At 35.5% G+C, this 12,455-nt stretch overlaps 1 protein-coding gene across 2 annotated transcripts in view; it reads left to right on the top strand.

The window, feature by feature from the left end:
• The window catches only part of GlyRS (glycine--tRNA ligase), a 615,776-nt gene that overhangs the window by 325,113 nt on the left and 278,208 nt on the right, over positions 1–12,455 (top strand). The gene's annotated exons all lie outside the window — the stretch shown is intronic.

The raw sequence follows: 12,455 nt of genomic DNA on the forward strand, positions 1-12,455 counted from the left end.
AGTAAAAAGATCTACTGGTGTTCAAAGGTAACTGTACCCTTCATCACCTTAACTTGTCAATACTGCATAACTGTAAACACTAGATATGCTTATAAACAATAGCCATCACTCCTTAAACTGAAAACTTTATGCAAACAGCAGTTCCCGTATCTGCGTTTTCCCCATATTTGTAACAAAATGCACATTACTTCATAAATACACTTTGAAAAAAGATGCAACCCCTTTTTCTCTTTTGTGAATGACACACACTTCATCAAGTAGGCAGTTCATGTTTTTACCCATAGTCTACCATGGTTTTATCACCATTAATATATTTTCGTACTGGAACTCTATCAGTTGTTACCATATTGTATTGTCATACATGAGATACAAAATGTGTGTGTGTGTGTGAACTGTTGTCCTAGGCTGGATGTTACACTTAACAGTATCCATTCTCATGAGTCAAATAGGCTATTACAGCAGTATTTAAGATAAAGGTGTTGGTAAAGAAACTTATATCTTACTTACTGAATCCATTTATACTGCATTATCATTATTGTAGTATAAAAAAAACAGTCATCCACCATATACATTTAAGTAGGGTAGGAAAATGTTTACATTCTCAGAATCAGATGATTGATGCCTACCACCTGAATACTGTAATTAGGAGAATCATTTTTCAGTTGCTAAACGAAACAAGTTATTACTGATATTATTTGTATTGGTGTACATAAATAGATGGGTATACAAAGGTAAGCTAACATGCTTTGTTACAATAAAATCTCTCAAAATTCCAAACTGCCATTTCCCAGTTAGTTTGTTTTTGTAGCAGTAAACCCTCCCCCCCATTTACGTTGTCACGATTTGCGGACTCACCAATTCGCAGGATTTTATGTGGAACATATCTATAAATTATTCTCGAAAAATTTGGCAATTCACAGACTTTTTAGGCAAGAAATATTCACTAATTAGTGTGTTTTGATGTTATTTTAGTGACAATACATTATGATAAAAAAATGATTAACTAATTTTCAGATATTAAGATGAATAATAATAATAATAATAATAACAATACTGTAAGTTTAACTAATATATGTATTGATACGACATAACTTGAAACTCAAATATAAGCATTTTTAGAGGGTACATTTTATAAGATAATGATTTACAGTATGAATTTTCAAATATTAATGTTGTTTAATAAGATTAAATAATAACAGTAAATAATAAAAATAATCTCTCTCTCTCTCTCTCTCTCTCTCTCTCTCTCTCTCTCTCTCTCTCTCTCTCTCTCTCTCTCTCTCTCTCTCTCTCTCTCTCTCTCTCTCTCTCTCTCTCTCTCTCTCTCTCTCTCTCTCTCTCTCTCTCTCTCTCTCTCTCTCTCTCTCTCTCTCTCTCTCTCTCTCTCTCTCTCTCTCTCTCTCTCTTAGATGAGAAAATTTTTGTGGTATGTTTGTTTCATTTGATAAATTATTTACCTAATAATAAGTACAGTACTAATTTTCAAATAATAATAGTAATAATAACATTAATAATAATAATAATAATATACTGCAGTTACAACATTTATGCATTTCTATAGTAATGAAAAATTTTAAACAAACAAATTTCAACTCCAATCTTTTTCTGAGTTTCGGAGCTCAGGGGGCGAGGGTGAACCTGTCAGGTGTGCCAAATTACATTTGACAGGTTCACCTTCCCCCCTGACCTCTGAAACTCGGGAAAAGCTTAGGGTTGAAATTTTTTTGTTTAAGATTTTTCATAACTTACTATAGAAATGCATAAATGTTGTAATTATAGTATACTGTATTATTATTATTATTATTATTATTATTATTATTATTATTATTATTATTATTATTGTATTATTATTATTATTATTATTATTATTATTATTATTATTATTTGAAAATTAGTACTTGTTATTAGGTAAATCATTTATTTATCATACAAAACAAATAAACATACCATAAAAATTCTCTCATCTCAGCAAGAGAGAGAGAGAGAGAGAGGCTAAACTAAGTATCTACTTATCTATATTTTTCACATTCTACCCTTTGGGGGGAGAGAGAGAGAGAGAGAGAGAGAAATTGATTTGATCATGTTGCAGCAACATCTACTTTTAGAAGGTACATTTTTTAGAAAATAATGATTTATAGTACTAACTGTCAAATATTAATACTAAGGTTAATAAGTTAAATAATAACATTAAATAAAAATAATAATTCTCTCTCTCTCTCTCTCTCTCTCTCGCTGAGATGAGAGAATTTTTGTTATGTTTATTTGTTTTGTATGATAAATAAATGATTTACCTAATGACAGGAAAAGATGCTGTTAATTTGAGTCCTTATGCACACTGTGTGTGTTCACCATGTTTTAAAAATGTGTAGCAAAGGTAATACATCTTTGGAAGATAGAAAACAAGCTTATAAATTTTTGATGTCAGTTTAAAGAGAAATGGATTAACATTCCTTGAGAGATTAGAGATAAATCTCTCTCTCTCTCTCTCTCTCTCTCTCTCTCTCTCTCTCTCTCTCTCTCTCTCTCTCTCTCTCTCTCTCTCCAACAAAAAGATACTGCTAATTTGAATCTTCTTATCCAATGGGTATGTACACTTTGTGTGTGTGTTCACGTTTTATATATGAAAATGTGCACAATTTCATGTAGAATACAACAAAAAATAACTCATGGTTGTAGCTTTCACCAGTTTTGACATATTTTCATATAAATCACGGTAAGTGCCAAAATTTCAACCTTCGGTCAACTTTGACTCGACTGAAATGGTCGAAAAATGCAATTGTAAGCTAAAACCCTTACATTCTAGTAATATTCAATCATTTACCTTCATTTTGCAACAGACGAGAAGTCTCTACCAAAATATTTCTATTTATGGTGAATTATTGAAAAAAACTTTTTCCTTACGTCCGCGCGCGCTAACTCTGCTGAAAATTTCTTTGGTCACTTTGTCGTAATTTTTGCACCGTTTTATGTTAGCCGTTACATAAAGTTTTATATATGAAAATGTGTGCAGTTTCATGTAGAATACAAAAAAAATAACTCATGGTTGTAGTTTTTATTAGTTTTGAAATATTTTCATATAAATCACGATAAAGGCCAAAACTTCAACCTTCGGTCAACTTTGACTCGACCGAAATGGTCGAAAAATGCAATTGTAAGCTAAAACTCTTACATTCTATCAATATTCAATCATTTACCTTCATTTTGCAACAAATTGGAAGTCTCTAGTGCAATATTTTGATTTATGGTGAATTTTTGAAAATTTTATTTTACGTCCGCACATTATGAATTCATGCATCATTTTGTGATATTTTCTCTGTGTTGCTTTGATCGTTTTACAATTTGTTATATACCAAAATCATTGCAATTTAGTGCACAATACAAAAAAAAAAATTAACTCATCAGCTTTAACCTTTTTGCTCACAGCGCGATTTGTATACAATTATATATGAAATTTTTTTCGCACTTATATATTCCAATATTTATATATGATAATATTTTTTCATTTCTGATGGTTGCATACTAAACTTCAGGCAATGAGAAAAAAAGGAGCCAAAAATGAGCTCTTAATCTTAAAAACTAAGCATGCTGTGATTTTTTGAAAAAAAAAAAAACTTTTTTCCGCTTCAACACTAACTCTCAAACCCCGTCGGCATATGGCAGACACTTTTGTAAATAGAGGCTCAGCGTTTAAGGGTTAATTACCATCAGATCAAGCTGTGATGCCAAACTTTCACTTATAAAGTTAGACTGGCAACCACCATCTTTCAACCCTCTCACTCTTTTGCCACTGATTTCACATGTAAATGTGTAGGCAATATACAGTAGATTCACCATCAGTATCACTCTGGAAAGCTTCTGTCAGAGTTACCAGATTGCTACTACCAATGTTAAATTTGGAATTTTCTTTTGATTTATCTAAACCTGAATCAACCTTAGATTTATCAGCTGTGCTTTCTTTTCTATGTGGACTCCCCCAACACAAAAGTAAAACATAGCCCACCCTTTGCAGTTACTACACCGGGAGTTGAATGTAAATTTACAATTATCTGAAGTGTGATTCAAGTTTGCACATTTAGTGCAGCCAGATAAACTAACCAATTTATCAATTTTCTCCTGTGGGGTCTTAAATACTGGACATTGGTAAATTGGGTATGAAGTATTCCTGTCCACACCAACTATGCAAAGGGAACAAGTCTTTAGGATAATCTACTTTTACAGCCAAGCTTGTTGTACATTCTCGAGAATTAGCCAAATTTGATACAGATGAATCAGATTTGTTCTTGTGTTCTTTAAAATGTTTCTGTGAACTTGAATACTGCTTGCTTGCCTCAAAAAAGTTATCGTTAATTCCCTGTAAAGTTGTTTTCAAATGATTAGTTATTTTCATGCCTGACCAGAAAAAATATGGAAGGAAAAAATCAACATCAGTTTTCAGTTTCTTAACACCTTCAGTGACTTACTTAATCTTTGAGATGTATTCAAAGGGATCATCGTCATACGTTAACTTCATCTCTGATAGCTGCTTAATAATGTTGAACTTCTGGTTTTCTTAGGAAGCCACAGCACTCGTCAGTAATTCTTTAGCTTGCGAGTATCCTTGCCTACCAGTTTCAAGGGAATAAAGTAAAATTGAAGCTCTCACACTAACTGCTGCTTTAACAATAGAAATTTATCGTAATCTGGGTACGAGAACTTGTTAATGGTGTCCTCAAACTGAAGAAAGAATTTACTCAAATCTTCACCATCACAGCTCGTGAATGTGGGAAGAGGAGCTGTTGTACTTTTAAGGAGACTACAGGCTGAATCAGGCGAGGAATTTCTTTGAGAAGGAATACTGTATCATTTAACAAAGCTATACACTTGTGAATTTTAGTTGAATATTCATTCGTGTTGCAGCAAAGAAGCCTCTCCTATCTAAGGCTGTGAAGATAAAGCGAAGGAAGTTTTGCAGAGAATATTTGCATTGGACTGAAAAAGACTGAGGAAGGGTTGTGATGAATCCTGTTTCTACATCGTTCATGGTGCTGGCAAGGAGGCCCTGTGGATTGAATCGCTATGCTTCAAGATACACAGTCAAAACCGGTCACGTGATGGTGTGGAGGTGTTTCAGTGGGCACGGAGGCAGTGGTGGTTTATATTTTCTTCTGTCGAATATAACAGTGAATGGAGAGCAGTATGTTTATGTTTTAGAGAACAAACTTGTCCCTTATAAATATCTGTTAGGGATGCAAGTCTTACCTAAGATGGAGCCCCTTGTCACTGATCACATGATGCTAAAAAGGTGTTTGAGAAACACAATATTCAATGTTCAGAAGTTAAATGGCCTGGTAATTCACCAGACTAAATCCAATAGAAAAACTGCTGGGCCTACGTGAAACGATGACTGAAAGCCATGGGAGAAGAGAAAACATCCTTGCCCATGTTGAAGGATGTGATCAGGAAATTTTGGTTTGAAGAAATGGATGCCCAGCATTTTAAAGATTTGGTTCATTCTGTGCCAAAAAGATTAGAGATGTACTTAAAAATAATGGAGAAATGTCAAAATTTTGAATAAAAGATAATACAGTAAACACCCGTATTCACTGTCACGATTCACGGACTCACCTATTCGCGGATTTCTCTATGGAACATATACAGTATACGCATTATTCGTTGAAAATTAGCCCATTCACAGTATTTTTCACAGAGAAATATTCAGTAATTACAGGCAGTCCCTGCTTTACGATGGGGGTTCTGTTTTCCGCTGCTTCATAAACCGAAAAATCATCAAAAATCGTCAAAAATCCTAAGAAAACCTTACTTTTAATGCTTTGGGTGTATTGAAAATGATGTAAACTGCATTTTTATTGAGTTTTTCATAAAAAAAACCTCAAATTTTTATTATTTTGCCATTTTGGAGCCATATTTCTTCCGTTGGATCAGCATACGACGCGTTGTAACCCCGGAACCTGCGTCGTAAACCAGGAAATAATTTCTGAAGTATATGAAAAGCGTCGGAACGTCGTAAACTGGGGACTGCCTACTGTATTTTCATCTCATTTTCATGACTAAATGCACTTTTTGTGATAAAACTAATAAAATACTCGGGGTAGTGCTTGAGTTATGATATTTCACCTTATGATAATTTGATTTTGCAATGGGTAAGCAGTTAATACTGATATGACAATATTTGTAAAATATTCTTAAATTTTGTGCGAGCGCAGGCAGCAGCGTAGAGGCAGCGAGAGAGACCAAATTACAATAGACCAACTTCTTTTCCTCCAACTCTTTATCCCATCTTCTAGTAAAAAAAGTAAAAGAGAATGATAAAAGTAGTGTTAGTAATGTAATGCTCTTGCGTAAATGTGTACAGCTGTAAACAACCGACTGAGAAACTGTTGTTTTGTTCATCACCGAATCAGATAACAACAGCACTTTTGCTTGTATTTCAACGATCGTACGTAATACAGTAAACCCCCCGTGTTCACTGGGGATGCGTACCAACACCCCCCGTGAATAGCTAAAATCCGCAGATACTTAAAACCCCTGTAAAAACACTTAGAACTGCCTATTTTGATAGTTTAAACAATAAAAAACCTCTAAAAATGCTTATACCTGTGTATTTTAATAGTTTTATCAAAAAAAGTGCATTTAGTCATGAAAATGATAGGAAAATACAGTAATCAGTGAATATTTCTCAGTGAAAAATACTGCAAATGTGCGAATATCCTGCGACTAATGGGTTGATCCGTTCCACAGAGAAATCCGCGAATACAGTGAGTCCACGAATCGTGAGAACATGAATACGGGGAGTTTACACAATTACCGTAGCTTATGGTACAAATGAGATTAATTAGAATAGGACTGATATATTTTTACGTTATACCCTTATTTGATATGGATGAAAGATTGTCAAGGAAATATACTGCTAAAATTAAGCTGCAAGTTGTAGCTGAAACTGAGAAAACAATGTTCAAGCTGCCAATGACTATATACTGTAAATTATCGTGCATCGGCAACATAGATGAAACTCGACCGTAATTAAAATTTTTCTAGCAATAATTCTCACCATAGGCCGAGCAGAGCGCTCTGTTTCTCACCCTCTTTTCTATCAATTTTTTCACCAACTGGACTTATTCATTTTCCATTGTTTTATATGTCAATATTTAGGGAATTTTCTTGGCTTTCTCATAAAAAATAATTCATTCGTCTGACTTTCATAGTTTTTGGGTTACGAACGAAAATATAAAAATAAGTAAAGAATTTTTTTTTGTTAAATAACTCCCATTTTTTCGTATTTAGAGGGCTGGGACTCTTATTCTGACTATTCCACCATAAAATATAAACATTTAGAAAAAAGGACAGCAAAATGAGCGTTGTTGGCATAAAATTTCTATTTTTGCTGAATTTTCAGAAATAATTATTTTTCGCACTATCGAGCGCTCCCAGACACATTGGGGCTCATGTACCCTCAGTGATGTGATAACTAAACAGATAGGAAAGGGTTAATTTAACTTTTATCGATACTTTGCTGTGGTTACTTAATATTTTAAAATTAGTAAATAATTTTTTCATCATAAAAAATGTATTTAGTCATGAAAATAAAATAAAAATCAGTAATTTAGTGAATATTGCTCTATGAAAAAATCTGCGAATGTAAATTTTCTTCCGTCGTATGCATTGGACACAGAGTCATCCCAAATATTACCGTCGAGAATCATAAGAAAACTTTAATTTTATTCCTTAGGGTGTCATGAAAACAACGAATCCTGCATTTATATTGAGTTTTGCACAGTAAAACCCTTCTGCTGTTTTGGATGCATATTTCTTCCGATCGTTAAATCGGACTGGCGTAAATCCGAAATACCGTCGAAAATCGTAAGAAAACCTTACCTTTAATTCTTTGGGTGTCTTGAAAACAACGAATCCTGCATTTATATTGAGTTTCTCATAATAAAAACCCTCAGAATATTGACCATTCTGCTGTTTTGGATGCATATTTCTTCCGATCGTCGTCGGACTGGCATCGTCCGAAATACCGTCGAAAATCGTAAGAAAACCTTACTTTTAATCCTTTGGGTGTCTTGAAAACAATGAATCCTGCATTTAAATTAAGTTTCTCATAATAAAAACCCTCCAAATATTGACCATTCTGCTGTTTTGGATGCATATTTCTTCCAATCGTCGTCGGACTGGCGTCGTCTGAAATACCGTTGAAAATCGTAAAAAACCTTACTTTTATTCCTTTGGGTGCCTTGAAAACAATTTATCCTGCATTTACATTGAGTTTTTCAACAGAAAACCCTCCAAAATTGACCATTCTGCCATCCTGGAGCCATATTTCTTCCGTCAGATGGGCATTGTCAGCGTCGTAAACCTGGAACATTCGTTGTAACCCAGGAAATAATTTTTTTATGAATATATTTGAAAAGCGTCGTAAACTCAGAACATCGTAAGCCGAGACCGTCGTAAACCGGGGACTGTCTGTATATAGAAATAATCAACACACAATCATGTGTGGAACAGAAGTAAATTTCTGACTCACATCAGGATGGAACCCAGGTCTTTCAATTGAAAGGCAAGGGTGCTGCCCACTAGGCCACACAAGTCTAAAAGAAGTTGGAACCTGAGAGCAACTGCACCCAAGGAATTATCTGGGCAAGTTAACTGCTTGCATACCAGCCAGTTTTCCCCAACTTCCCGCCTCAGCAGTGACCCAATTGACAGTATTTCATTTGAATTATCCCTTCTGAGTGAATAAGATAGAAATAATCAACATACAATCATGTGTGGAACAGAAATAAATTTCTGACTCACATCAAGATCGAACCCAGGTCTTTCAGTTGAAAGGCAAGGGCGCTGCACACTAGGCCACACAAGTCTAAAAGAATTTGGAACCTGAGAGCAATTGCACCCATGGAATTACTGGGGCAAGCTAACTGCTTGCATACCAACTTTTAGACTTGTGTGGCCTAGTGGGCAGTGCCCTTGGTTCGATCTCTGATGTGAGTCAGAATTTATATGCACATATATATTTATATATTATATATATATATATATATATATTATAAGTACACACATATATATATATGTATATATACATATATATATTTATATATATATATATATATATATATATATATATATATGCCATATATTATATATATATATATATATATATATATATATATATATATATATATATATATATATATATATATATATATATATATATATATATATATATATATATATATATATATATATATATATATATATATATATATATATATATATATATATATATATATATATATATATATATATATAGAGAGAGAGAGAGAGAGAGATACAGTATATAAATATAAATATATATATAGATATATATGGACATAATATATATAATATATATATATATATATATATATATATATATATATATATATATATATATATATATATATATATATATATATATATATATATATATATATATATATATATATATATATATATATATATATATATATATATATATATATATATATATATATATATATATATATATATATATATATATATATATATATATATATATATATGACCCGACCTCTCGTGGGTTGACTTACACAGGTCGGCTGCAGTACTGTGGGACATGCTTAAATAAGACACAGGGGTGTAAATTTAACAATGATCTATATTATCTAAAAACTTACACAAGGGCCCAAGTATCTAAGCAAACTAAAATTTACCGTAAAACCCCGAAAAGAGAGGCTGAGGGGAACCAGCGGATGCAGCGGTGAGGAAATGCGTCTTTCCCCTAAAGCGACAAAAACGCTCTGCCCAAAGGACGCCTTCTTTGGGCATCTTCCTCCACCTTGTCATACCTCACAACCCCGATTTCTTCTCTACTGGATTTGATTGGCTCTGGCACTTCTCCTTAGGCCTATCAGCCAATCGGTGCCAGAGTAAGGTGACGCTAAATCCCACTTGAACTTTGTGGGGGGTTTCTGGGGAGGAAGGTTTCCTCAGTCTGAGAGAAGATGACCGTTGACCCGTCCTGTAATGGCGTCCTATGACTACATTAGGATCCCGGGGAAGTTTCACGAGGACTGAGAAGGGCTTAGCACTCCCCTCCCAAGTCCGCTGCGTCCCCGCAAAGATCGTCTACCCTCCACACCCGGATCCATACGAGCCCTCGTCCCTCACGATTTCTGACTTAACTATTAAAATTACCTAACTATCTCTAAAAGGGGCCAGCTGACGCGTGTACAAACCAAAATTACAAGTGAATGGAACCGTCTTTCAATAACACAAAAAAATTGTATATTATTTTTATCTTTTACTTACTCATTCATTTATTTATGTATTTGTTTATCATTTTATTTTCTTTTCTATGAAATCCCCCAACAAACCTTACCCTTTTTCTGGAAACAGATCAATACCCAAAAATAATAAAAGTTTTAAAAGATCAAGTCCTGCACTATCTCAGCATAAAAAAATGGTGGTCATCACATTTTTAATCACATCGCATCCATCCGAATGTACAAAGTTTTCCTGAAGAAGTGAACACCACAAAACAATAATCTGGCAATTTAGACACAACAACATAATAAAAAGCAATTAAATTTTTACCAAAGCAAAAGAAAAACATAATTTCATGGCAACAGTTTACCTTTAAGACAACTACGATGATAATAACAAAAAGAAATCTTACAGAAAGTGCAACACTTAGGTTGGTATATTATTAAACATAAAATAAGGAACAACAAAAACAAAAAAATAAAAAGCATAACAAGGAACGTTGCAACAACAGAAATTAATACAACCATGATAAAAAAAAATTAGACACTGAAATGTGACACAGAAAATGATGTTGACACTCAAAATAATTGGAAAATCAAAACATAAAACAAGAGCATCATAACATTAAACCGCCATTATATCTCTGATTCCAAGGTAAGGACATGGGGCGACAATTACAAATTTTGATCACTGACCCTTCTCATTCACTTTGCAATAACATTCACCTTTGCCACGGACTCGTGAGCACGCGCCTGCTCGGTCAGCGTGGCCCCACCTGGGCGCTTGCGGGTTCCACTGGCTCTTCTCCCAAATACCCAGCCAGTCCAGGGTAGGGAGGTACCGGTTGGTTGGTGTGGAACACTAGGCTGTCCTCAAGCACCCATACGCCAGGTGTGACAGGTGTTGCTTTCGCTCACGGCCCCGGTGCGGATGTGCTGAATGGCCGCAGTGGTGTGTTTGATCTCTTTCACGGTATGGTCCCATATAGGCCGGTTGGCTTGTGCCGGCAGTTGCTGTCTCCTCAGGTAGATTCTATCCCCCTACTTGGATTGGGGGAATCATGTGTGCGAGCGTTTATCGCATCCGCACCCGATACTTTTCATTGGCCCTCAACAGCAGTCGCTGGGTGGTTTGGAACACTCTTCGGGTCATGTTACAAAACCAAACCGCGTACTGTTCTACTGTATAGAGTGGGATCTGTTGGGGTCCAAGACCATCGAATCGTGTCGAATATCCTGCCGAACATCAGGAAGTGAGGGGTGTCCTAATCGAGCTGTTATAGCGGTGTTAACCAGCTCAGCCGTCGGCAACAGGGACCCGGCCGCAATCGGGTGATCTCAATTGGGTATCTTAAGATATTGATCATTTCACGATTATGGGACTCAACTAGCCCATTGGCTGATGGCCGATAAGCCGCAATGGTGACATGCCTTATCTGCATTAAAGTCGTAAACTCACGGATCACTTCATTGATGGTCGCGTCCATTATCACTGACCAACATCCTGGGACACCCGAACCGACACCGCAGCGAGGAACACGCGCCTTGGCCACTTCACCTGCCGTTTTATTTTCCATCGCACACGTGTGTAAGCGTGTGAGCATCCACGAACACACAAATGTATTTGGGTTGCCCTTGCACAGAAGGCAAGGTCCAACCACATCCATATGCACTCTATCCCACTTCACAGGTACCACAGGCCACAATCGGACCTTCGGGACCACATGTCTGTGACTTTCATTGTATTACACACATGACAACTTCTTACAAATCTAGTTACGTCCTTTGCATGCTAACCCAAAAGAAGTGCTCACGGGCTCTTCTAAGGATCTCTCTACCTACATGCCCAGCATAAGGGCTTACATGGATCATGTGCATGGCTCTCTCTATTAAAGCTCAGGAAATACGATTCTGGCCTCGGATATCACCGGGCCTTTTCTCATATCTGCAAAACAAGACGTCCCCTTCAATGAAGAACACATCCTTCAGCAAATGCACAGAACTCGGGTGTTGTGCTGCTCTCACCTCTCACACAGGCCTTGATTTGATTAATCCAGGCTTCAGAACCCTGACTCTCAACAAGCTCTGGGCACACTCCAGCCACAAAAATCAACCACACTTTCATTCTCTGGGCATTTACTCTGAACTCCCCAGTCGGAGTCCCACCTGCAT

Source organism: Macrobrachium rosenbergii, chromosome 23 (assembly GCF_040412425.1).
Source record: "Macrobrachium rosenbergii isolate ZJJX-2024 chromosome 23, ASM4041242v1, whole genome shotgun sequence".
NCBI lineage: Eukaryota > Metazoa > Arthropoda > Malacostraca > Decapoda > Palaemonidae > Macrobrachium > Macrobrachium rosenbergii.